Genomic DNA, 25508 nt, shown 5'->3' with positions numbered 1-25508 from the left:
TCTAGGTTGGTCATAACTTTCCTTCCAAGGAGTAAGTGTCTTTTAATTTCATGGCTGCAGTCACCATCTGCAGTGATTTTGGAGCCCAAAAAAATAAAGTGTGACACTGTTTCCCCATCTATTTGCCATGAAGTGATGGGACCAGGTGCCATGATCTTAGTTTTCTGAATGTTGAGCTTTAAGCCAACTTCTTTACTCTCCTCTTTCACTTTCATCAAGAGGCTTTTTAGTTCCTCTTCACTTTATGCCATAAGGGTGGTGTCATCTGCACATCTGAGGTTATTAGGGGTCATTAACTATTTCATATATAAATACCAGAGACAGCATAAAAAAAATAACCAAAGAAGACAAATTTATATAAAATACATATTAAAAGACACTTAGGTAATACATGGTAGAAATCTAGAGAATATGAATGCTGAGTCAAGATTTCTATTATCTTTAAACTCAGCAACACTAAAAATAAAGTATCTGAGATCTTAAATATTTCTATGGATTTCATGTGCTTCTTAAAAATACTTTGTTAAGGTATAATTTACATACAGTAAAATGTACATATTTAAAGTGTACAATTTGCTAAGTTTTCACAAATGTATACACCCATGAAACCATATCACAATCAAGATAGAGAACACATTCATCAACATCCAAAATACTCCTGTACCCCTTAATCACCCCTCCCTCCCCAGGCAATGAGTGACCTGCTTTGTGTCATTATAGATTAGTTTCTAGAATCGATATACATCAAACCACTCAGTGTATTCTTTTTTGGTCTGGCTTCTTTCACGCATTTATGTAATTATTCTGAGATTTGTCCACGTTACTGTTTATATCAACAGTTCATTCCTTTTTATTGCTGAGTAGTATTCCTCTGGCAGGCTACAGTCTGTGGGGTCAAAAAGAGTCGGACACGACTTAGCAACTAAAACAATTAACAACAATTCCATGTCTGAATATACCACAAGATGTTTATCCATTCACCTACATTAATAAACATATGGGCTATTTTCAGCTTGGAGCTATTATTTATATAGAGAAAGCTAACACGAAAACCCATGTACAAGCCTAACAGACATACGCTTTCATTTATCTTAGTCAAATTCTAAGATGGAATGAATGGATCACCTGGGAGGTATATGCAATTCTAAAGAGTGCCAAATCGTTTTCTAGAATGACTATATCATTTTACATTCCTATCACAGTATTTGAGAGTTCCAGTCATTCCATATCCTTTCCAACAGTCTAGAAGGTCAGTCTTTTTAATTTAGACTACATTCTATTATGCCTGTAGGGATACTTAGCTATAGATGTAATTTGCATCTTTCTAATAACTGGTGATGTTGACCACCTTTTCATGTGCTTATTCTCCATCTATATATTACCCTTTTCATGTATTATTGGATTCTACTTGCTAAAATTTTGTTTGAAATTTTACATTTGTTAATGAGGGATACCAGTCTATAGTTCTTTCCCCCCCCCCCATACTGTCTTTAACTGATTTTGATATCAAGGTAATGTGATAGTACTGATGTTGAAGCTGAAACTCCAACAATTTGGCCACCTGATGCAAAGAGCTGACTCTTTTGAAAAGAGCCTGATGCTGGGAAATATTAGGGCAGGGGGAGAAGGGGACAACAGAGGATGAGATGGTTGGATGGCATCACCGACTCAATGGACATGAGTTTGGGTAAACTCCAGCAGTTGGTGATGGACAGGGAGGCCTGGTGAGCTGAAGTCCATGGGGTTGCACACGACTGAGCGACTGAACTGAACTGAATGTGATAATCTCATAGAATGACTTGGGAAAACTTTCTCCTTCAGTTTTCAAGAATTTGTATAGAATTGTTGTTAATTTTTTCCATCATCCAGGTCTAGAGTTTACTTTGAGAGTATACTGTAAACTCTAAATTCATTTCTTTTAACATGTAGGACAATTCAGGTTACCTATTTCTTCTTGAGTAAACTTTCATAGTTTGTGGTTTCATAGTTTGTACCAGTCTTAGTCCATTTAGGCTGCTATACCAGAATATCATAGATTGGGTGACTTATAAACAACAAAAATTTATTTCTTGAAGATGGAAATTCAAGATCACTGGCAGATTCAGTGTCTAGTAATGGCTGGCTTCCTAGGTCACCAAAGGCTGTCTTTTCACTGTAACCTCTCAGGGTGGAAAGGAACAAAGGATCTTCCCAGAGTCTCTTTGAGAAAGACACTAAAACCACTGCATCTACATGACCAAAACATGTTCCAAAGCCCTACTTCCATATACTATCACATTGGGGGTTACATTTTAACATAATAATTGGGGGGACTTCCCAGTGGTCCAGTGGTTAAGAATTTGCCTTCCAATGCAGGGGACGCAGGTTCAATTCCTCGTCTGGGAACTAAGATCCCACAAGCTGCAGGATAGCGGAGCAACGAAACTGTCAGGCTGCAAGCAAGACCCAATGCAGCCAAAAATTAAAATAAATAAATGAATAAATGAAGAATTGGGAGAGGGCATATGGCCAGGAATTTGTCCATTTCATCTAAGTTGTGTAATTTACTTGTATAAAGTTTTTCATAATATCCCCTTATTCTTTTAGTATCTGTAGAATATGTAGTGATGCCACATTTCTCATTTTTGACAGTCATATTTCTCATTTATGATATCAATCAAGTCTGTGCCTTCTTTTTATCCTGGTCAGTCTGGCTAGAAAATTGTCAATTTTATTTTTCTTCTCTAAGAACCAGCTTTCAGTTTCACTGGTTCTTCTCTTTCTTGCTTGTCTATTTCATTGATTTCTATTTTGAACTTTATAACTTTCTTTCCTCTGTTTATGTAGACTTTAATTTGCTCTATTTCTAGTTTCTTAAGGTCAGAGCTGAGGTCATTGAGATCTTTCTTTTCTAATGTATGAATTCAGAGCTAAAATGTTCCTCTTCCAATATCGTCTTTGTGGCATCTCACAAACTCAGTTATGTCTTCTTCTTATTCAGTTCAACATATTTTTAAATTTCTCTTTCTCATTTTCTTTGACCAATGGGCTACATACAGTATGCTTTTCAGTTTCCAAATTTTGTACCTGGAAATTTTCCAAGAATCTTTCGGTTACTGATTTCTAACTTAAATATACTATGCTTGGAGGATATACTACATATGACTTGCAGTCTTTTATTTTTATTGAGATTAGTTTTACAGCTAAGAATATAGTCTCTTTGATAAATACAATGTACATTTTAGTGGAATGTATGTTCTATTTTTGCTGGAGAGAGGCCAAGAAGGTTATTAGTGTTATTCAAATCTATATATCCTTCCTAATTTTCTGCCTACTTGTTTAATTATTAACACAGTGTTACTGAAATCTGACTATAATTATACATCTATTGATGTCTCTCCTTTTAGTTCTATCAGTTTTTGCTTCATGTAATTTAAAGCTCTGCAGAGATAACTATCTAGAATTACTATGTCCTTTTGATGAACTGACCCCTTTCTCATTATGAAATGATATGCTTTATCTCTGGCAAAAATTAGTCTCTATTAACAAAAACTTTTGAAAAGTATTAAAATATTTATTAAAACTTAGATATACAGTTAAATTAGACTTCATTTTCCAACTATAGCCAAGATACCCTTTCAGAATCAATTTCATTTCACCTTACTATTTAGAATGGCATACATTTTAATAAATAAATATTCATAATATCAACAAAATATTCAGTTCAGTTCAGTCGCTCAGTCATGTCGAACTCTATGCAACCCCATGAATCGCAGCATGCCAGGCCTCCCTGTCCATCACGAACTCCTGGAGTTTACTCAAACTCATGTCCAGTGAGTCAGTGATGCCATCCAGCCATCTCATCCTCTGTCGTCCCCTACTCCTCCTGCCCTCAATCCCTCCCAGCACCAGGGTATTTTCCAATGAGTCAACTCTTTGCATGAGGTGGCCAAAGTACTGGAGTTTCAGCTTTAGCATCAGTCCTTTCAATGAACACCCAGGACTGATCTACTTTAGGATGGACTGGTTAGATTTACAAGGCTAAATATAGCTTACAAAATTCCTGTCACTGAAATAAAAAGATTTTTTAAATGTTCAAAAATATCTGTATTCCCTGGTATTCCAAACCACAGAGAATGAAAAATGAACATTGTTTAAACCACAATGAAACTAAAGTATTATCAAAGTTATCTGCTACAATTAAGGCCTTAGTGATTCCATATAAAAAGTATTATCAACATCAGTTATGCTGGCTGAATCATGGAATTACAAAATCAAAAAAGTAACTCGTTTCAGATAAAGTCTGCTTCTTTTTAAGAAAATAAAGCAATATAATTCCCCACTGTTGCACCTGCAACTGACAGTTTTGTAAGGAAGAAGGGATATAAAGAAAGGCTGAAAACAGAAATGCTTTAAAGGACTCATGGAAGATATGAGCTGCCAGAACTAGAGAGAGAACACAGGCAGCCACTACTGGTCGAAGTCATCCAACTACTGCTAAACGGACTTGGTAAACCAGAACTTCCTTCTTGTCTTTTCAAGAGAAAACAGAAATAATTCAGATTCCGCCCCCCATCACCACACGCCTCCAATATTCCAGGGCAGAGCTCTTGTGACCAAACCATGTGTCATCTACCTCCCATGCCAAGTGTGAGTGCCTGGGCTGTAGAGAGCCCAGATAGTTCCTTTCCAACTGTACCCTGACTGCACATAGTTGAGCACTGGAATAATACAAATTTTTATTTAAATCACCAAGTTTTAATGTCAGCCACTATACTATACAAATAAAATGCAGGCTATATTCCCTCTAAAGATTAAATATCTATAAAAGAACAATTTCTAAATTTCATTTTAAATTCTGACCTGGTTAGACACCCAACTTCTTAATGAAATTTATGTGAGCCAGTGAACCTAACTGTATATCAAACTGATAATGTAATCACATAGAAGAGAATGAAAAAGGAGAACTAATCCAAGTAAGTTTTGGACAATTTAACATGAAGAACTGAAAATAAATCTTAACCTTTACTTAGAAGGCTTGTTTTTTTAATACTGGTATATTTGTAGCAATTCTGAAATTATTCAATATGTACTCTACGATTGCATAATTGTTGGAAGCCAGAGTTTTTGCTATGAGAAAAGGGATATATAACTAAGGGATGGGATAAGACAAGTAAGAATCTCTATTGAGAATGGAATTAAGAGGTATCAGTACAAAGTCACAATTTTAAAATATATATACACCGAAGCAGAAATCTTTTATTAATGTAAAAATTAGTCAAATTAAAATAAAATTTGGATTTCAATTAACAATGATGTAACAATATTGATGTCTTAGTTTTGAAAAATGTACAGTGGTAATACAATATGTCAGCCATAGAGTACTATGTACAATGTACTCCAGTACTCTTGCCTGGAAAATCCCACGGACGGAGGAGCCTGGTAGGCTGCAGTCCATGGGGTCGCCAAGAGTCGGACGCGACTGAGCGACTTTACTTTCACTTTTCACTTTCATGCATTGGAGAAGGAAATGGCGGCCCACTCCAGTGTTCTTGCCTGGAGAATCCCAGGGACGGGGGAGCCTGGTAGGCTGCCGTCTATGGGGTCGCACAGAGTCGGACACCACTGAAGTGACTTAGCAGCAGCAATAGCACAGGAACTCTCTGTGCTATTTTTTCAACCTTTCTATAAACCTAAAATAATTCAAAAATAAAAATTTTTCAATACATGTGTGTGAACATTTATTGATTACAAAAAATGGTAACAGTCCAAATGTCCATTAACTGATAAAGAGATAAATAAAATGTAGTATATTCATACAATGAACTATTGTTCAGCAATAAAAAGAAATTAAGTACTAATACATGCCACAACATGGATGAACCCTGAAAACATGCTAAGTGGAAGAAGTCAGTCACAAAAGACCGATAGTTAGATTCCACTTATATGATGCAGCACAGGCAAATCGATAGAAAAAGTGGTTGGCTGCTTGGCCTGAGGGTGAGGGGAAATAGGGAATGACTGATAATGGGTAGGGGGTTTCTTTGAGGGAATAAAAATGTTCTAAAATTGTTTGTGGTGATAGCATTAAAAATCAGTAAATTATATATTTTAAACCAATGAACTGTGTGGTGTATAAATTACAGCTCAATAAAACTATAAAATACGTATGTGTGAGTCAGTGTATCTCCTCCTCCTCTCTGCTATTAAAAAAAACAAACGCAGAAGCTGTGTCACTCCACCAGCAACAAACAAGCCCAGCACCTAAATCTTTGTTTCTTTAAGACACTTCCAGTCAAGAGATACTAGAGCTCCTTGGGGAAATGGCCAATTCCAAGGCAGGAATTGTTATTTTAAAAAAAAAAAAAAAAGCAATTTAAAAAAATTGTATTTTAAAAAAAAATAACAGGATATACCTAGAACATTTATACAATGGAGGAAAAGAGCACTGCTCAAACACTAATGGGGATTCTATCAAAAGGGGACTGAAACTGCTTGAAGAGTCTCCCACTGGCCAATCTGGGAACAAATTTAGCATCAAAATGAGTGACAGTAATGGACTAACAAAACACTGACTTTAGTCCACACTGCTGATATTATAAAATAAATGAATAAAAGTGAAAGCAGCAAAGGAAGACTCTTCAAAACAGAATACAACGTAATAAACACATAAGAAATGATTAAAAGCCATTTTACAAGCATCACAGTATTCAGATTCAAGTAAGAATCACCAAATGGATGCTCAAACGATTGGATAAAAAGTGGTCAAGATGGCAGAATAGAAAGACCTTGAGTTTACCTCCTCCCAAGTGAAGTTAAAGTGAAAGTTGCAGAGTCATGTCCAACTCTTTAGGACCCCATGGATACACAGTCCATGGAATTCTCCAGGCCAGAATACTGGAGTGGGTGGCTGTTCCCTTCTCCAAGGGATCTTGCCAACCCAGGGATTGAACCCTGGTTTCCTGCATTGCAGGCATATTCTTTACCAGCTGAACCACCAAGGGAGCCCACCTCCTCCCAAGGGCACACCAAAATTACAACTATTTACAGAGTAACATTGGTAAGATCTGAAAACTAGCAGAAAAGATGTTCTACAACTGAAAACACAAAGTAACAAAGAAACAAATAAGAGGGGTAGAGACAGGATATGGTAGAGAACCACACCTCCAGGTGGGAACCACAAACAGGATAATTACAAATGCAGAAGTAACTCCCCAAGGTGCCCCACATCAGGCTCCCTAGCCCAGAGACTGTAACCAGGAAGATGAGCTCCTACGATGTTTGGCTGTGAGGGCCAGTGGGGCTTACTTTCAGGAAAGTCAAAGGACTCTAGGAAATAAAGACTCAACTCTTAAAAGGGTACACTCAAAATCTCATACACTGAGAACCAGAGCATAAGCAGTAATTTGAAAGAAACCTGGGTTAGACCCACCTGCTAATCTTGGAGAATCTCCGGAACAGCAGAAGGCAACTGGAGCTTACCCTGTGGACACACACAGACAGATACTGGCAGCAACCATTTTGGGAGCTCATACACCATGAACACACTGGGGCTGGCAAATGTCATTCTGGAATCTTCTAACTTATTTTTATTAGCACTGGGACCTGTCCCAGCGCACCAGTCTGTCAGTGCCAGTACTGGGACACCTCAAGCCGTGCGGCTACCCAGGCCCTACCAACCTGTGGCCCAGCCGGCTTAAGACAGCCACCCCATCTGCCTCAGGAGCCAGCTACTTTCACCAAGGGCTCAAGACCCAGTATTTTTACAAGAAATGCTAAAGAGACTTCTCTAATGTGGAAAATAAAAGGTTACTAGAAAAATAAATGTTACAAAAGGAAAAATCTCATTGATAAAGGCAAATATAAAGGTAGCAAATCAACTACTTACAAAGCTAGTAGGAAGGTTAAAAGACCAATGTAGTAAAATCATCTACATCTGCAGTAAGTTGTTTAGGGATACAGAAAACAAAAAAATATATGATGTCAAGAAGAAATTAAAATATAGCAATCAAAAATCTATGATAATGTAGGAAAAGCAGTTCTAAGAAGGAAGCTTACAGAGACACAAACCTACCTCAGAAAACAAGAAAAATCTCAAGTAAATAACCTAAACTTACAGCTAAAGGAATCAGGAAAAAAAAGAAAAATAAATAAAGGAAGAAGAGCAATCAAACCCAAAGTTAGTAGAAGAAAAGAAATTATAAAGATCAGAGAAGAAATTAAATAGAGGCTATAAAAAAAAAAACAAACAGAAAAGATCAGTGAAACTAAGAACTGATTCTTTGAAAAGATAACCAGAACTGATAAACATTTAGCCAGACACATCATGAAAAAAAAAGGGCCCAAATAATATTGAAAATGAAAGGAAGACGTTACAACCCACACCACAGAAAAAAAAATTATCATGAGAGATTACTATGAAAAATCATATGACAATAAAATGGACAACCTAGAAGAAATGGACAAATTCACCTTCTCAAACTATTTCAAGGAACTGCAGAACAACAAGCACTTCCAAACTCGTTCTACGAGGCCAGAATCACCCCACACCAAAACCAGAAAGTATCACACACGCACACACAAATACAGGCCAGCCAATATCACTGTAAATACAGATGTAAAAATCCTCAACAAAATATTAGCAAACCAAATTCAACAATACATTAAATGGATCATACATCATAATCAAGTGGGATTTATTACTGGGATGCAAGGATGGTTCAAGATACACAATCAACATAATACACCACATTAACAAATCATACTCAATAGTGAAAAGCTGAAAGCATTTCCTCTAAGATCAGGAAAAAGACAAGGATATCCACCTCTTACCATTTTTATTAAACATAGTATTGAAAGTTCCAGCCATAGGAAATCAGAGAAACAGAAGGGAAATCCAATTTGGAAAGGAAGAAATAAAATTCACTGTTTGCAGAAGACATGATACTATACATAGAAAATCCTAAACAGGGAATTCCCTGGTGGTCCAGTGTTTAGAACTCCACCCTTTCATGGCTGAGGACATGGGTTCAATAGTTTCCCTGGTTGGGGAACTAAGATCCCACAAGCCACACAGTGTGGCTAAAAGAGAAAAAAAAACAAAGGGACGGGGTGGGGGTCGGGGGGGCACTTCCCTGGTTGCTCAGTGGTAAAGAATTCACCCGCCAGTGCAGGAGTCATGGGTTCAATTCCTGGTCCAGAGAGATCCCACATGCCATGGGACAACTAAACTCATTTGCCACAACTATTAAGCCTGTGGTCTAGAATCCAGGAATGACAACTACTGAACCCACATGCAGCAATTACTGAGGCCCAAGCACCCTAGAATCCTTGCTCTATAACAAGAGAAGCCACTGCAATGAGAAGCCCACACACTGCAATGAAGAGTAGCCCCCACTCTCCACAACTAGAGAAAAGCCCGCAAAGCAACAAAGACCTAGCACAGCCATATAAAAAAGCAATGAGAACTCATCAATGAATTTGGCAAAACTGCAGAATACAAAATGAATATACAGAAATTGCTGCATTTCTATACATTAACAACTAACGATCAGAAAGAGAAATTAAGAACATATTTACAGTTGCATCAAAAACAAATATCTAGGAATAAATCCAACTAAGGAAATGTAAGATCTGTATTTGGAAAACTGATGAAAGAAACTGAAGACAAAACAAACAGATGGAAAGACATACCATGCTCATGGACTAGATGAACTAATGTACTATCCAAGGCAATCTAGGGATTCATGCTAGTCTCTATCAAAATATCAATGGCAAATTTCACAGAACTAGAACAAGTAATTCTAAAATTTGTATGCAAACACAAAAAAATCCAAATAGCCAAAACAATCTTGAGAAAGGAGGACAAAGCTAAAGGTACCACGTGAGCTGATTTCAAACTACACTACAAAGCTAGTGATGAAAACAGTATGGCACCGGCACAAACACAGATATATAGATCAATAAAATAGAATGAAGTGTGCCAAAACTAATCCATTTTTATGGGCAATTAATCAACGACAAAGGAGTCAAGAATATACAGTGGAGAAAACACAGCCTCTTCAATAAACGGCGTTAGGAAACTAGAAAGTTACATGCAAAAGAAACAAACTCAACTACTTTCTCACAGCATGTACAAAAATAAGTTTGAAATGCATTAAAGACAAATATAAAACCTGAAACCATAAAACTTCTAGAATAAAATATAGGCAGTACACTATTTAACAACAGTCTTGGTAATATTGTTTTAGATATATCTCCTCAGGCAAGGAAACAAAATAAACAATTGGGACTGCATCAAACCAAAAAGCTTTTGCATAGGAAACAATCAAGAAGACAAAAAGACCAGCTATTTAATGGGAAACTGGTATGGAAAACAATATGGAGATTTCTCAAAAAATTAAAAATAAAACTATCATAACAATCCAGCAATTCTACTCCTGGGTATTTATTGGAAGAAAACAAAAGCACTGATTCAAATAGATAGATATGAATTTCCCTGGTGGTCCAGTGGTTAAGAATTCTCCTGCCAATGCAGCAGACATGGGTTCAATCCTTGGTCTGAGAAAATTCCACACGCCACAGGGCAACTGAGCCTGTGCACTGACTGCAACCAAGACTCAAAACAGCCAAATATATAAATTTTAAAAAAGAATGGCAATAGGTATCACAAAGCAGCAAAACATATATGCTTAATGCATTTCAGTCTCATTCACAGTCTAGTTAATGATAGCTTATAAAAAATTCTATTAAGTTCATTTGACTACTAAATACACAGTGGAAATAATAACAAATTAAAAGGAAGAGAAGTAAACACACTATCAGATCAAAAAATTAAAGCTGTCAAGGAGTGAGGGAAATAGTTTATGAAACAGAAGATGACCTAAAGGCATAGTTAATTAGATCCCAAATTGTAAGAGTTCCACACACCTCATATACATCTACAGGGTATCACAGTTTTACAAATGCTCTACAGCACTTATAATCCTGTCATCTACTTATAATGGAAAGGTTAACTTACATTCTTTTCTCACTTTTATCTATTTACTAAATACTAAAATCATATATACTAAAATTCCATATAATCCTTAAAAAAAGAAATCTAACTTCTATTTTGTTTTATTAGCCAACTTCCAAGCTAGTACCACCCACAGTTAATTCTAACAGTTCTGCATGTTTTTTGATCTGGTAGATAAACTCCCTCTTCACCTTTTTAAAAAACTTTTCTGTTTTAAAAACTTGACTGGCGTCTTTGGTGAGGATCACATAGTGGCTTCAGGGGTATCTTTAGGAGCCAGCACTATGGCAGAAAACATCAAAATAAAAATCAAAAACTACCAGCCTGCTCCTTTTAACAGCCGCTTCTCCAGCCAGAACCAGACCAGGAACTGCTGGCAGAACTGGACTTCCACAGCTATGAGAAGGCAATGCCTGCTAAAGGGGGTGATGTCCCCATGTGTGAATGATATCAGTGTGTGTACAGTCCCTCCACCCTATATCCCAGCTATCAGCCTGGGATGATCGCCAGGCAGAAGGCACGTTTCCTGGGAAGATCTGAACTGGCTCCTCCTCACCTCTTCTGTCCTCCCCCCTCCTCAGGGCAATGAAGGGGCACCTGGGGTGATCCCCACCCTGGGATCTTGAATCATGGCTTAACTAAGAATAAATACTCACTGGAAAAGTGAAAAAAATTCCAGGTTTATTCATCCAAGCTTCTCAAGTTTTGGGAGGAAGAAAGTAGAGACCTTTGTTAGGAACAGGTCTAAAACTCAGATTTAAGGAAAACAAGCATCCTTACATTAAGTTCTCCAGTCAAGTGAGTATGGTATGGCTTTCCTTTTTATTCAGCTCTTTTTTGTTCCTGTTAAGCCTGTAAGTAAAGTCTCATGATTTTCTCCATCCATGTCCTCCAGATTGTTTGTTAAGATTATTCATAATTATTTTACAGTTTTGTGGCTAACGGGAAGGAGCTTTTATGTTTGCCAAACAATCACTGCTGGTATACTAACAACCTATGATTGAGTCTCAGTCCTTGTTCTAAATGAGGGGAATTAAAGCAATGAAAACACAAAAGGCCACATCTTTATGGCACTTATACTACAGTTGGAAAATACTCAGTAAACAAGTATAGACTTATAAATAATTTCAGAAAGCAAACATGCTATGAATAAAAAATAAAGCAAAATAGAATAAGAAAATTATATTGAAGTGCTTATATGAAGTGCTTATATTGAAGTGCTTTTTACAGTACAATCAATGAAGATCTCTTTGAAGAAATAAGGAAGTAAAATCTGAGCAGAGGTTGAAGTAACAGGAAAGAGTAAATCATATGATGATAGAAAACACTGCAAGGAAAAAGAAATAAAAAATAAAAGCCTGAGGGCGGGTCAATACCTTGATCTTTGAGGAACAGCAAGAAGGAGATGGCTCTGGAACTTAGGGAGTACTGAAAGAGGAGGTCAGTGAAAGGGAAATCATAAAGCACCTTTCAAGTTAAGTAAAGTCTTTAGATTTTACTCTAAGTGTGCTGGGAAGCGACTAGCAGCCTCCAGATAAGGGTGATGTGCTATTATTTATGTCTTTTAAAAAAATCACAGCAGCTGCTGTACACAGAGAATAGAGCAGAAGCAGGGAAAGCAGTTAGAAGGTAACTTCAGCAGTCCAGAAAGAGATAATAATGACTTACATTATGGAAAGGAATGATGAGATATGGCAGGATTTGAGATACAGTTTAAAGGTAAAACTGCTACTGATAAACTGGAGGTAAGAAGCAAAACAGAGACTAAGGACAACCAGTCTGTGGCCTAACTGAGTGGGTGAATGGTTGATGCCATATACTGAGAGTCTGAAAAAAGAGTAAGTTTGAGTAAATAAACCCAAATTCTGTATCAGACAAGTTAAGTTTCAGATGCCTACTAAAACATACAAAGAGAGACGGCAGTCCAACACAGTGTGGAGTTTGATAAAAATATCAAGGCTACAGTCAGCAGTGAACTGATGATACTAACAATCACAATATTAAGTATGATATCTATATTGATGTAGAAAAGGTATAAAGCCTAAGCCTAGGGCATTCCAACTTTTGAGGTAAGGGAAGAGAAGCTAGAAAACACAACTGACTGAGAAGGAACTGCCATAAATCAGAAAAGAATCAGGATGATATGGCACCCAGAAAACCAAGTGAGATTATTCCAAAAACAGTGACTGATCAACCGTGTCAAATGTTGATGAGAGGCAGAGTAGCTTTAAGACTGAGAACACTGACTAAAGCAGGTTTAGTTGATGAAGACGGAGAAGAGTCAGCCTCAAGCAAGTTGGAGAGAAAATGCAAAGAAAGAAAATAGGGACAATACGACCAAGTTTTTTCAACAAATTTTGCTATAAATGAAACAAAAAGGGGTGTGTGTATCTGTGACAGAGATCTGAGATGTTACAGCCTGTTTATATGCTTGCAAATATGATTCAGAAGGAAAGAAGGATGATGCAAGGGAGACAAAAGATAACAGCAGAAGCTAAATCCTTAAATAGGTGAGGAGACGCATCACAGATGAAGGATGCAGTAGAGAGAGAAAAGTAAAGGAAGAAAAGAGATTAAGCATTCTGTTTAGTAATGAGAGCAGAAGCATGAGTGACTCCGTGGCGCTGATGGCATTTTCGGCCGTAAGTTTAAAGAGGCACAGCGCTGTTGTTTGTTTTCTCTAGTCACACTCTGCTGCTCAGGTTTAAGGGAACACAAGGTTTGCAAAGAACTGTGTTTTATCGGTGCTGAAGTTTTACCCTAATTACAGTGAAGGAAGCAAGAAACAAGAGATGGTAACTTGACCTCACAAAATAGTACAGAACATTAGTAGGCATTAACTTTTCTATTTTTTCAATGAATCAATGTAACTGGGTAAGGAAAGAAGTTACTGTATCAGGGGGATGAGGGACAGAGAAAAAGTGGTGTGAACAATGGCCTGGTGGTCTGGATAGAATTCAAGAAACATCAAAGTGAAGTCGCTCAGTCGTGTCGACTCTGCGACCCCATGGACTGTAGTCTGCCAGGCTCCTTCGTCCATGGGATTTTCCAGGTAAGAACACTGGAATGGGTTGCCATTTCCTTCTCCAAAGAAATATCAAAACAGGGTATTAAAGTACAAGCTAGCGAAAGAGAAACAGAAGTCAGAATTAGATGCTGAAAATATTTTAAGTTATACACCATGATGATAAAGTCTAGGGCAATGGTTCTCTATTCTAACTATACACTGGAGTCTGCTGCTGCTGCTGCTAAGTCACTTCAGTCGTGTCCGACTCTGTGCGACCCCATAGACAGCAGCCCACCAGGCTCCTCCATGGGATTTTCCAGGCAAGAGTATTGGAGTGGGGTGCCTTCGCTGGAGTCTGCTAGAATACTTATAAAAAAAAAAAATCAGACCAAGGAAATAAGAATTTCTGAGGGTGGCACACTCCCATCAAAAATTTTTAAGATGCCCAGTTAACCATAATATACAGTCAGAACTGAGAACCAATAACTTTGGGTGTCATCATGGAAATGGGTAGTTGAGGCAAACTAGAAAAGAAACTTGCAATCTGCAGATTCAAGAACTTCAAATGAAGTCAGTCATCTTCTATTATTCTCAAAATAAATAAAAGCATGAGCTATACTCTAAATATTTTACGTGCATTACTTCATTTCATACTCCTAAAAACCCAACAAGGTGTAACTAGTATTATCCTCTTTTGATGAAGAAGAATGGAAGAGAATGAAATATACAAAATGAAAAGTCCTAGGTTGCACATGAAGTAGTATAGTACTATTTGAAGGTAAACTACTGAAAGCTAAAGATGCATGTAATAAATTTTAAGCCAACTACTTAAAAAAAAACCAGGATGTATAGTTAATAAATCAATGTCGTGATAAATGAAATAGACTCAATCCAAAAAGAAACAAATAACAGGACATTAAAAACAGATAGCAAGATAATACATGCAAACCCAACCATATCAATAATTTCACTAAATCTAAGCAGTCTACACCAAAACAAATGAAAACGTATGTCCATAATACTTGAAAGGATGCTCAACAATGCTAGTCATCAGAGAAATGCAAATCAACCCCAGAATGAGATATGACCTCACACCTGTCGGAATGGCTAGCTTCAAAAAGAACACAAATAACAAGTGCTGGTAAGGATGTGGAAAAAAGGGAATTGCACTGTTGGTGGCAGTGTAAATTGGTGCCTCCACTGTGGAAAACAGTATGGCAGTTCCTCAAAAAACTAAAATAGAACTACCATATAACCCAGCAATTCCACTGCTGGGCAAATACTTGGGGGGAAAAAAGGAAAACCCTAATTTGAAAAGATATATGCACCCCAATGTTTTCAGCTGTTATTATTTTTGATAGCCAAGACATGGAAGCAACCTACATGTTCTTCAATGGATGATACATGTACACATACACAAAATGTAGTTAATACTCCTTAACTATGTAAGAAGAATGAAGTTTCGCCATTTACGACAATGGGGATAGACTTCAGGATATTAGGTTTAGTGAAACAAGTTAGATAAAGACAAACTCTGTGTGGTATGATATGCGAAATCTAAAAAATAAAACAAGCTAGGGAATGTAACAAAAAAGAAACAGACTCACAGATGGAGAGAACAAACTAGCTGTGACCAACAGAGAGAGGGGAGGGACAAGATAGGAGTTGGGATTAAAAGGTACAAGCTGCTATGTATAAAATAAATATGCTACAAGGATATACTACACAGCCCAGGGAACGTAGCCAGTATTTTATAAGTGGAGGATAACTTTTAAAAATTGTGAATCACTACACTGTACATCTGAAACTTAGACATCATTTATACCTCAATTTCAAAAAATACAAATAAATCTGAAAAAAAGCCCATATAAAAACTTGGATACAAATATTCATCGCAACACTACTCAAAATAGCCAAAATGTAGAAACAACCCAAATGTCCATCAAGTCATGATGTGGCATTTCCACGTAATGGAGTACTATTCAGCCATACAAGGAATGAAGTACTACTGATTCATGCTATGACGTGGATTAATCTAGAAGGCATTATGCTAAATGAAAGAAGCTCAGACATGGAAGTCACACATTGTACTATTCCATTTACAATAAATATCCAGAACAAGCAAATCTACAGAGAAAGCAAGACTAGTGGTTGTCAGCAAGAGGAGGGAGGGGGAAAGGGAATGGGGAGTGACTGCTTAAAGGAAAAAGGGTTTCCTTTCAGAGTGATAAAAAACATTCTGGAACTAGACAGTGAAAACAGTTGCATGTCATTGAGAATGTAGTAAATGTCACTGCATTGTATTAATAGATTTTTAAGTTGTTAATATGATGAATTTTACATTATAGGAGTTATGACACAATTTTTAAATAACTTCTAAGAAAATATTGTTACTTATTTATTTACTTATTTGGCCGCGTCAAGTCTTGGTTGTGGCACTCAGGATCTCTGCTCTTCCCTGTGACATGCAGAATCTTTAGCTGTGGGGCCCAGGATCTTTTTTTTCAGTTGTGGCACATGGGATCTAGTTCCCTGACCAGGGATTGAACCTGAGCCTTCTGTACTGGGAACCTGGAGTCTTAGCCCCTGGATCACCAGGAAAGTCTCACCACAATTTATTTTTAAGGAAATACCGATATATATATAACAACATGAACCTCAAAAATATTACCCTGTAATGAAGCCAGTCATAAGAAATCAAACACTATATGACTTTATTTATACAAAATGTTCAGAATAGGCAAAACTACAGAGACAAAAAATAGATTAGTGGCTGCCTAGGGCTGGGGTGGGAGAGATGAGGGCTGGATAGTGATCATGAATGGACAAAGATTTCTTTCTAACATGATGAAAATGCTCGAAATAAGATTATGCCAATGGCTGTAAAACTCTAAATATTCTAAGAACAACTGAACTGAACCTTTTAAATAGGTGAATTTTATGGTGTATATCTCAATAAAGCCTACTTTGAAAAGCAAATTATCAAGTGGTCTAAACACTCCTAAATTAAGGCAGAAATTATTAGACCAGAAATAAAAAATGCAAGACTCAACTCTAAGCTATCTACAGGAAACAGGCTTTAAATACAAAGACACAAATGCATTAAAAATACCATTAAAAAAATGACTGACTGGACAAAGGAGCAAAGACAATTCAAAGGAGAAAAGACAGCTTCAACAAGTACAAGTGGAAAAGTTAGATTTCCATATGCAACAAGACTGAGACCTTATACTTTCTATAAGAATAATTCGAAATGAATCACAGACCAAATATAAAATGCAATACTATAACACTTGTAGAAGAAAATACAGGCAGAAATCTCTATGTGATCTCTGGTTTGGCAATGAATTTTTAGATACAACACCAAAAGCACAATCCAAGAAAAACAGACAAGGTAGACTCTACTAAAAACCTGTGCTCAGCTAAACACAAAAAGAATGAAAAGACAAGCCACAGAGTGAGATAAAATATTTGCAAAAGACATATCTGATAAAGAGCTAATATCCAAAATACAGCAAAATCACAGAGAACTAAACAATAAGAAAACAGACAATCCAATTAGGAAATGGGTGAAAGATCGGCACATACACATTATCAAAGAATTTATATACATGGCAAATATGTATATGAAAAAATGCTCAACCTATTTAGTCACTAGAGAAATGCAAGCTGAAATAATGAGATGCAATAATACAGACCTATTAAAATGGGCTTCCCTAGTGGCTCAGACAGTAAAGAGACCGCCTGCAATGAAAGAGACCTGGGTTCAATCCCTGGGTTGGGAAGATCCCTAGGAGAAGGAAAAGGCTACCCATTAAAGTATTCTTGCCTGAATAATTCCATGGACAAAGGAGCCTGGCAGGCTACAGTCCATGGAGTCACAAAGAGTCGGACATGACTAAGTGACTTTCACTTTCAGTTTCATTTAAATGGCTAACTATTTTTTAAAAATTGACAATACTGAATCCTGAAAAGGATGTTGAAGAGAAACTTCCAATCATTGCTCATGGGAAAGTAAAATGGAACAGCCACTCTGAAAGACAGTTTAACAGTTTCTTACAAAGCTAGACATAAGCTTACATCCTTGTAAGGAGTGTGATTGTACCAGCAATCACACTCCTAGGTACTTAAGCAACTGATTTGAAAACATACATCCATATAAAACCTACATACAATGTTGACAGCAGCTTTAGTCATAATCACCAGAAACTGGAAGCAAAGAAAAAGTCCTTCAATAGGTGAATAGATTAAAAAACAAATCAAACAAAAACCTAATACATTCAGTGATAAATGAGCTATCAAGCCATAAAAAAACTTGGAGGAACCTTAAATGCATATTGCAAAGCGAAAGAAGCCAGTCTGAAAAGGCTTTTTTTAATATGATCCTTTTTACATGACATTCTGGAAAAGTCAAAACTACAGAAACAGTAAAGAGATCAGCGGTTTCCAGGGCTGTGGGGTTTTGGCAAAGAGGGTTGAAGAGTTGAAGTGTGGGATTCTCACAGATGTAAAACTATTCAATCTGATACAGTAATGGCAAATACTGACATTAAGCATTTGTCAAAATTCACAGAACTTTAGAGCATAGAGAGTGAATTTTAATGTATGCAAAATTATTAAATCCAGTGAGGACATCATGGGATACCCTAAAGGAATATGGAGTAGGTCATGAGAACATTAAAAATGTATCAAACAATTTCACTGAAGGGGTTAGGGTTGTGGGGTGTGGAGGGCAAGATGCTAGCCGAAGTAACTTTAGAAATGAGTACAGTCTTTAAAAGCAACAGGAACTGCAAACAGGCACTCTAGCTGATAAAAACGGTTTCACACAGGGCTATGAGTTAACAGTTCTGATACTGTTATGCATGTATACTGGTACTGAACAATTACTGGTACTGAACAATGAATGGATGACAGATGGTGGGAGCCACATTTTTTCACTAAGTAGAAATTTACAGAGAGACAAGGGGGGAAGTATCCATGTAATAATGGACTAAAGTTGGAGCTCACTATGAACTCATTTAGTTTAATATAAATACAGATTGTGACATATAGGTAGAGTTACAGACATAGGTATATAATAGGTTAATATACACAAGTGTATTTCCTTGCTCAATCAACTAAGAAGACCTAGAAGTAAGGACACCCCACGGCAATCGGCATACCTAGCACCTAGATCTTGATTTTTAACGCTATTTTCCAATAGAAGGAGCCAAGGCTTCTTGAAGAAATGATTATAGGATTGGAACAGGAAATACAGGTATCCCTTGCTTTTCAAAAGTTTGCTTCATGCCACTTCACTTTTACAAAAGACCTATATAAGCACCTGGTTTTTGCTAATCCAAAGGAAATCTGAAAAAAAAACACACACACACACTTTTATGGAAAGAGGTGAAAAGCAAAAATAGGATGGCATTTGTTTTGCAGCAAGCAGTTTTAAAGGCAGCAAGCCCCAAGCAGAGGAGGGAGAAAAGCCTAAACAAACTCCCTCCCCAGTAACTACACTCAGCATATCAGCATCAAGCTGACGTAGCTTTGAACTGTGTCTAAAAGCATCTGTGCTTCATCTAAATTTATCGTGCACAACCGTTAGCAAGATGTGTCCTAAGGTAACTGTTTGTTTTACACCGTACTGGTTTATGAAAGGTTTCATAGGAACACTCTACTTTCATAAAGCAGAGGAAACCTCTACACAGAATGAGCCTGCACAGACTTAGAAAATAAACTTACGGTTACCAAAGGTGGTAGAGGGGGTGGAGGGATACGTTAGGAGTTTGGAAGTAGCACATATACACTGAATTCAAGTGAAATGAAGTGTTAGTCACTCAGTTGTGTCTGGTTCTTTGCAACCCCATGGACTGTAACTCACCAGGGCTCCTCTGTCCATGGAATTCTTTAGGCAAGAATATTGGAGTGGGTAGTCATTCCCTTCTCCAGGGGCTATTCCTGACCCAGGGATCAAACACAAGTCTCCCACACTGCAGCAGATTCTTTACCATCTGAGCTACGAGGGAAGCCCCAATATATACACATTACTAAATACAAAATAAGGACTTTATATACAATATATAAAACAGATAACCAACAAGGATCTACTGTATAGCACAGGGAACTATAATCAATATTTTGTAAAAACCTATATAAGAAAAAAGAATCTGAAAAAGAATATATATATATATATGTATGTATACAGTGTATACACACATATACACTACTGAATCATTTTGCTCTACACCGAGAACTAATACAATACTACAAATCAATTATATTTCATTTGAAAATTGAGAAAAAATTTTAAAAAACAAAGTGGAAAAATAAATGAACCTGGAGCATTCTTTTGGCGCCAGAATTAACAAACATACAAACAGACAAGACCAACAGCAAACCCACACTTAAGGGTGTGTGTCAAAGGAGCACAGGAGTCAACTAAAGTCAACTAAGACAGCTCCCAATTGCTAAGGTCAGAACAATTGAGCGAATAAGGTAAGACTGCATTATAACTCGAAGTATAAAATAAGTATCTGTAAGTCCATCCTGATACAAATTGGTATGAATAAATCAATGAAGGAAAAGAGACCACTCTCTCAATGCAAAAAATTCTAAAAAACTCGAGCAAATACTCTTGTCCTCAAAGAGTGTGTAATCCCCTACTCCTTATGTGTGGGAGGAGCTTAGTGACTTCTTCAAAGAGTACAGAATGGAAGTGGGGAAGAGAGTAACTTTACAGTGGAGAACATGACAAACACTGCATCAGCCAAGTAGTCATGACCAACATCAAAATCACACGTCAAGGCGCTTCCTGGATGGTCCAGTGGCTGAGAGAGACTCCATGCTCCCAATGCAGGGGCCCAGGTTCAGTCGCTGGTCAGGAAACTAGATTCCTCATGCAGCAACTAAGAGTTCGCGTGCCGCAACTGAAAGACGATGTACGCCGCAGTGAAGACCAAAGTCCCATGTGCTACAATTAAGACCAGCACAGCCAAATAAACAAATGAAAGAAGTCATGTTGATAATGTGTACTCTTGAGATGTTGTAATGGGGCTTCATCTCTGCAACCTTCCTCACAAAAACATATAACCTCAATCTAACCTTGAAAAAAACAATCAGAACAATTCCAATAGAGGGACATCCTACAAAATGTTTGGCTGGTACTTGGCAAATTTGTCATAGTCATCAACAACAAGGAAAATCTAAGAAACTGCTACACTCAAAAGTAGTCTGGAGACACAACGAAATCTAATAAAGTTGTATTTGGGCGGGATTCTCGAACAGAAAAAAGGACTTTAGTTAAAAACTGGGGAAATCTGAATAAACTAGAGACTTTAGTTAATAATACTGTATCAATACTGGTTCATTTAATTGTAACAAATACAATATACAAGTATAAGATGTTAAGAAACTGGGTCTGGGATATAGAGAACTCTCTGTAAATGTAAAACTGTTCTTAAAAATAAAGTATTTTTTCAAGGATGCAAAAATATATATCATGTACATTTTAATCACAAGAAAGCCAGAGTGGCCATACTAATAACAGGCAGACTTGGGAGCAGAGATAAAAATAAACATTTCATAATAACACTAAAAGTTAAATCATTAAGACATAAGAATCCTAAACATGTACATGTCTCACAAGAGAGCATTAAAGTACATGGAGCAAGAACTAACAGAAATTAAAGAAAAAATAAACAGATTCATAATTAAAGAGGATTCAACACTCTCATTCAGTAATTCATACAACAGGTACACAGAAAATCAGAAGGATACTTAAATTTGAAGAACACTATCAACTAACTTCGGAGAAGGCAATGGCACCACACTCCAGTACTCTTGCCTGGAAAATCCCATGGGCGGAGGAGCCTGGTAGGTTGCAGTCCATGGGGTTGCCAAGTCAGACACAACTGAACGACTTCACTTTCACTTCTCACTTTCATGCATTGGAGAAGGAAATGGCAACCCACTCCAGAGTTGTTGCCTGGAGAATCCCAGGGACGGGGAGCCTGGTAGGCTGCCGTCTATGGGGTTGCACAGAGTTGGACACGACTGAAGCGACTTAGCAGCAGCAGCATCAACTAACTTCACAGAATTAGTTATTTATAGAATACTCCAACAACAGCAAAATCCAAAATTGTTTCAAGTACATACAAAACATTCACTAAGATAAACCATATGCTGGTCCATAAAACAAACCTGGATAAATTTGACAATATAATCAAACATACAGAGTCACTGTCATTGCTCAGTCGTGTCCAACTCTTTGTGACCTAATGGACTGTAGCTCCTCTGTCCATGAAACTTCCAGGAGAGGACACTGAGGTGGGTTGCCATTTCCTCCTCCAGGGGTCTTCCTGACCCAGGAACTGAACCCAAATCTCCTGCATTGCGGGCAGGTTCTTTGCCGCTGAGCCACCGGGGAAGCCCATATAAAACACACAGAACATGAAATTAAATTTCAAAACTAAACAACACTCTTTTACATCATCAATAAATCAATGAATCAAAAAGAAACTGTAAGAGAAATTAGAAAATATTTGAACTAAATGAAAATGTATGTGTGTTCAGCTCTTTGCTGTGTTTGACTCTTTGCAGCTGCATAGACTGTAGCCCGCCAGGTTATCTGCCTATGCTATTTTCCAGGCAAGAATACTGGAATGGGTACCCCCCCCCATTCCTCCATTTCCTCCATTTCCTACTCCAGGAGCTCTTCCCAATCCAGGGATTGAACCCATGTCTCTTGTGTCTCCTGAACTGGCAGGCAGATTCTTTACCGCTAGCGCCACCTGGGAAGCCCAAATGAAAATAACAGAAATCAATTTGTGAGATGCAGCTGAAGCAGTGTTTAAAAGGAAATTCTTGGACTTCTCGGGTGGTCCAATGGTTAAAAATCCACCTGCCAATGTAGGGGACATGGGTTCCATCTCTGATTCGGGAAGATTTCACAAGTCACAGGGGAACTAAGCCCGGTGTGCCACAACCACTGAGCCTGCACTCTAGAGCCCGTGAGCTGCCACTACAGAATCTCCCAAACCCTAGAGCTCCAGCTCCACAAGAGAAGCCACTGCGATGAGAAGCCTGTGCACTGAACTACAGGATAGCCCCCACTTGTCAAAGCTAGAGAAAACCCATGCACAGCAATAAAGACCCAGCAGAGCAAAAAATAGTAAATAAATGAATAAAAATTTTATATAAAAATAAAATAGAAAATTTTTCTAAATTTTACCTATTTTACTAATTAGAAAAGAGGAAAGTTTTTCAATCAGTAATCTAAGAGTCCACCTTAGGATGCTAGGGGAAAAAAAGCAAATTAAATCAAGAGTATGTAGATGAAAAAATAAAAAGAGGAGAAATCAATAAAATTGAAAATGGACAAGCAATAGATATCATGCCTCTAAATCAGGAAAAAATCAGGAAGCAGAAATTACCAATGAGAAATGATCATTACAATGAAAGCACATCATTAGACATTTAAAAAATAACAAGAGAAAGTTATAAGCACTTTCATGCCAATAAATTCAACAACACAGATGAAAAGGACAATTTTTTAAAGACACAAATTACAAAATTGACGTAAGAAGAGAAAATCCAAACAGTCCGATATCTATAACTTGCCAACAACCACCAAAGTAGGAAAAGGCAAGGAAGGATTCTTTCTTGAGTCTTGAGAGGGAGTATGTTCCTGCCAACACCTTGATTTTACACTTAAGATTTTCCAAAACTGTGAAAGAATAAACCTGCTAATTAAATCACATGGTTTGTGGTTATTTGTTATGGCTACTCTAGGGAAACTACTACACATGTTAACATTCTGGACACAGTGGAATAAAAAATGTTATTAAATTTAATGACAGTTTTTGTTACTTCTTAGTGTGGAGCTACTAGAAAACTTAAAATTACACTCATGGCTTACATTATTTCTAGTGAACATCACTAATCTCAGTTCAGTTCAGTTCAGTCGCTCAGTCGTGTCAAACTCTTTGCAACCCCATGAATCACAGCACGCCAGGCCTCCCTGTCCATCACCAACTCCCGGAGTTCACTCAGAGTCACGTCCATCGAGTCAGTGATGCCATCCAGCCATCTCATCCTCTGTCGTCCCCTTCTCCTCCTGCCCCCAATCCCTCCCAGCATCAGAGTCTTTTCCAATGAGTCAACTCTTCACATGAGGTGGCCAAAGTACTGGAGTTTCAGCTTTAGCATCATTCCTTCCAAAGAAATCCCAGGGCTGATCTCCTTCAGAATGGACTGGTTGGATCTCCTTGCAGTCCAAGGGACTCTCAAGAGTCTTCTCCAACACCACAGTTCAAAAGCATCAATTCTTCGGCGCTCAGCCTTCTTCACAGTCCAACTCTCACATCCATACATGACCACAGGAAAAACCATAGCCTTGACTAGATGGACCTTTGTTGGCAAAGTAATCTCTCTGCTTTTGAATATGCTGTCTAGGTTGGTCATAACTTTCCTTCCAAGGAGTAAGCGTCTTTTAATTTCATGGCTGCAGTCACCATCTGTAGTGATTTTGGAGCCCAGAAAAATAAAGTCTGACACCGTTTCCACTGTTTCTCCATCTATTTCCCATGAAGTGATGGGACCGGATGCCATGATCTTTGTTTTCTGAATGTTGAGCTTTAAGCCAACTTTTTCACTCTCCACTTTCACTTTCATCAAGAGGCTTTTTAGTTCCTCTTCACTTTCTGCCATAAGGGTGGAGTCATCTGCATATCTGAGGTTATTGATATTTCTCCCAGCAATCTTGATTCCAGCTTGTGCTTCTTCCAGACCAGCGTTTCTCATGATGTACTCTGCATATAAGTTAAATCACTCATCTAGCCAGTGGAATAAGGCAAGAAAAAACTAAAGGAATACTGATTGGAAATGAAGAAGCAAAACTGGTTTTCTCTGCAGATATTATGATTCTGTACTAAGAAAATCCTAAGGGGGCTTCCCTGGTGGCTCAGTGATAAAGAATCTGCCTGCCAATGCAGGAGACACAGGTTCGATCCCTGATCCAGGAAGATCCCACATGCCATGGAGCAACTAAGCCTGTGCACCATAACTATTGAGCCTATGCTCTAGAGCCTGGGAACTGAAACTACTGAAACCTGCATGCCCGAGAGCCCCTGCTCCACAACAAGAGAAGCCACCACAATGAGAAGTCCCCGCACTGCAACAAAGAGTAGCCCCCACTCTCTGCAACGCGAGAAAAGCCCGTGCAACAACGAAGACCCAGCACAGCCAAAAATGAAATAAATAATATTATTTTAAGAAAAGAAAATCCTAAGGAATATACACAAAAGCTACTAGAACTGAAAAGTTAATTTACAGACTTCCCTGCTAATGCAATGGATGAGAATCTGCCTGCCAATGCAAGGGACATGGGTTCAATCCCTAATCCAGGAAGATTCCACATGCCTCAGAGCAACTCAGTTGGCACATGCGTGACAGCTACTGAAGCCTGTGCACGCTAGGGTCATCAAGCTACAACTACTGAGCCTGTGTGCTGCCAACTAC

The 25508-nt window shown here is 37.8% G+C and overlaps 1 protein-coding gene and 1 pseudogene across 4 annotated transcripts in view; one reads left to right on the top strand and one right to left on the bottom strand.

Moving 5' to 3' along the window:
- Window positions 1-25508, bottom strand: part of DENND4C (DENN/MADD domain containing 4C) — a 119650-nt gene that overhangs the window by 88278 nt on the left and 5864 nt on the right. Inside the window, exon 1 of one of the 4 annotated variants that reach the window (XM_010857068.1) lies at window positions 7412-7433. The exons of the other annotated variants lie outside the window; for them this stretch is intronic. The gene's annotated coding sequence lies outside the window, so the exon portion shown is untranslated. Of the gene's footprint in view, window positions 1-7411; window positions 7434-25508 lie in introns of those variants that run through there. 4 annotated transcript variants of the gene reach the window in all.
- On the top strand, window positions 10558-14018 carry LOC105000952 (annotated as a pseudogene).

The sequence above is a fragment of the Bison bison genome, unplaced genomic scaffold, assembly GCF_000754665.1.
Source record: "Bison bison bison isolate TAMUID 2011002044 unplaced genomic scaffold, Bison_UMD1.0 scf7180017864376, whole genome shotgun sequence".
NCBI classification, from domain to species: domain Eukaryota; kingdom Metazoa; phylum Chordata; class Mammalia; order Artiodactyla; family Bovidae; genus Bison; species Bison bison.
The sequence above is the reverse complement of the archived record's forward strand: the minus strand, read 5'-3'. Positions and strand labels throughout refer to the sequence as shown.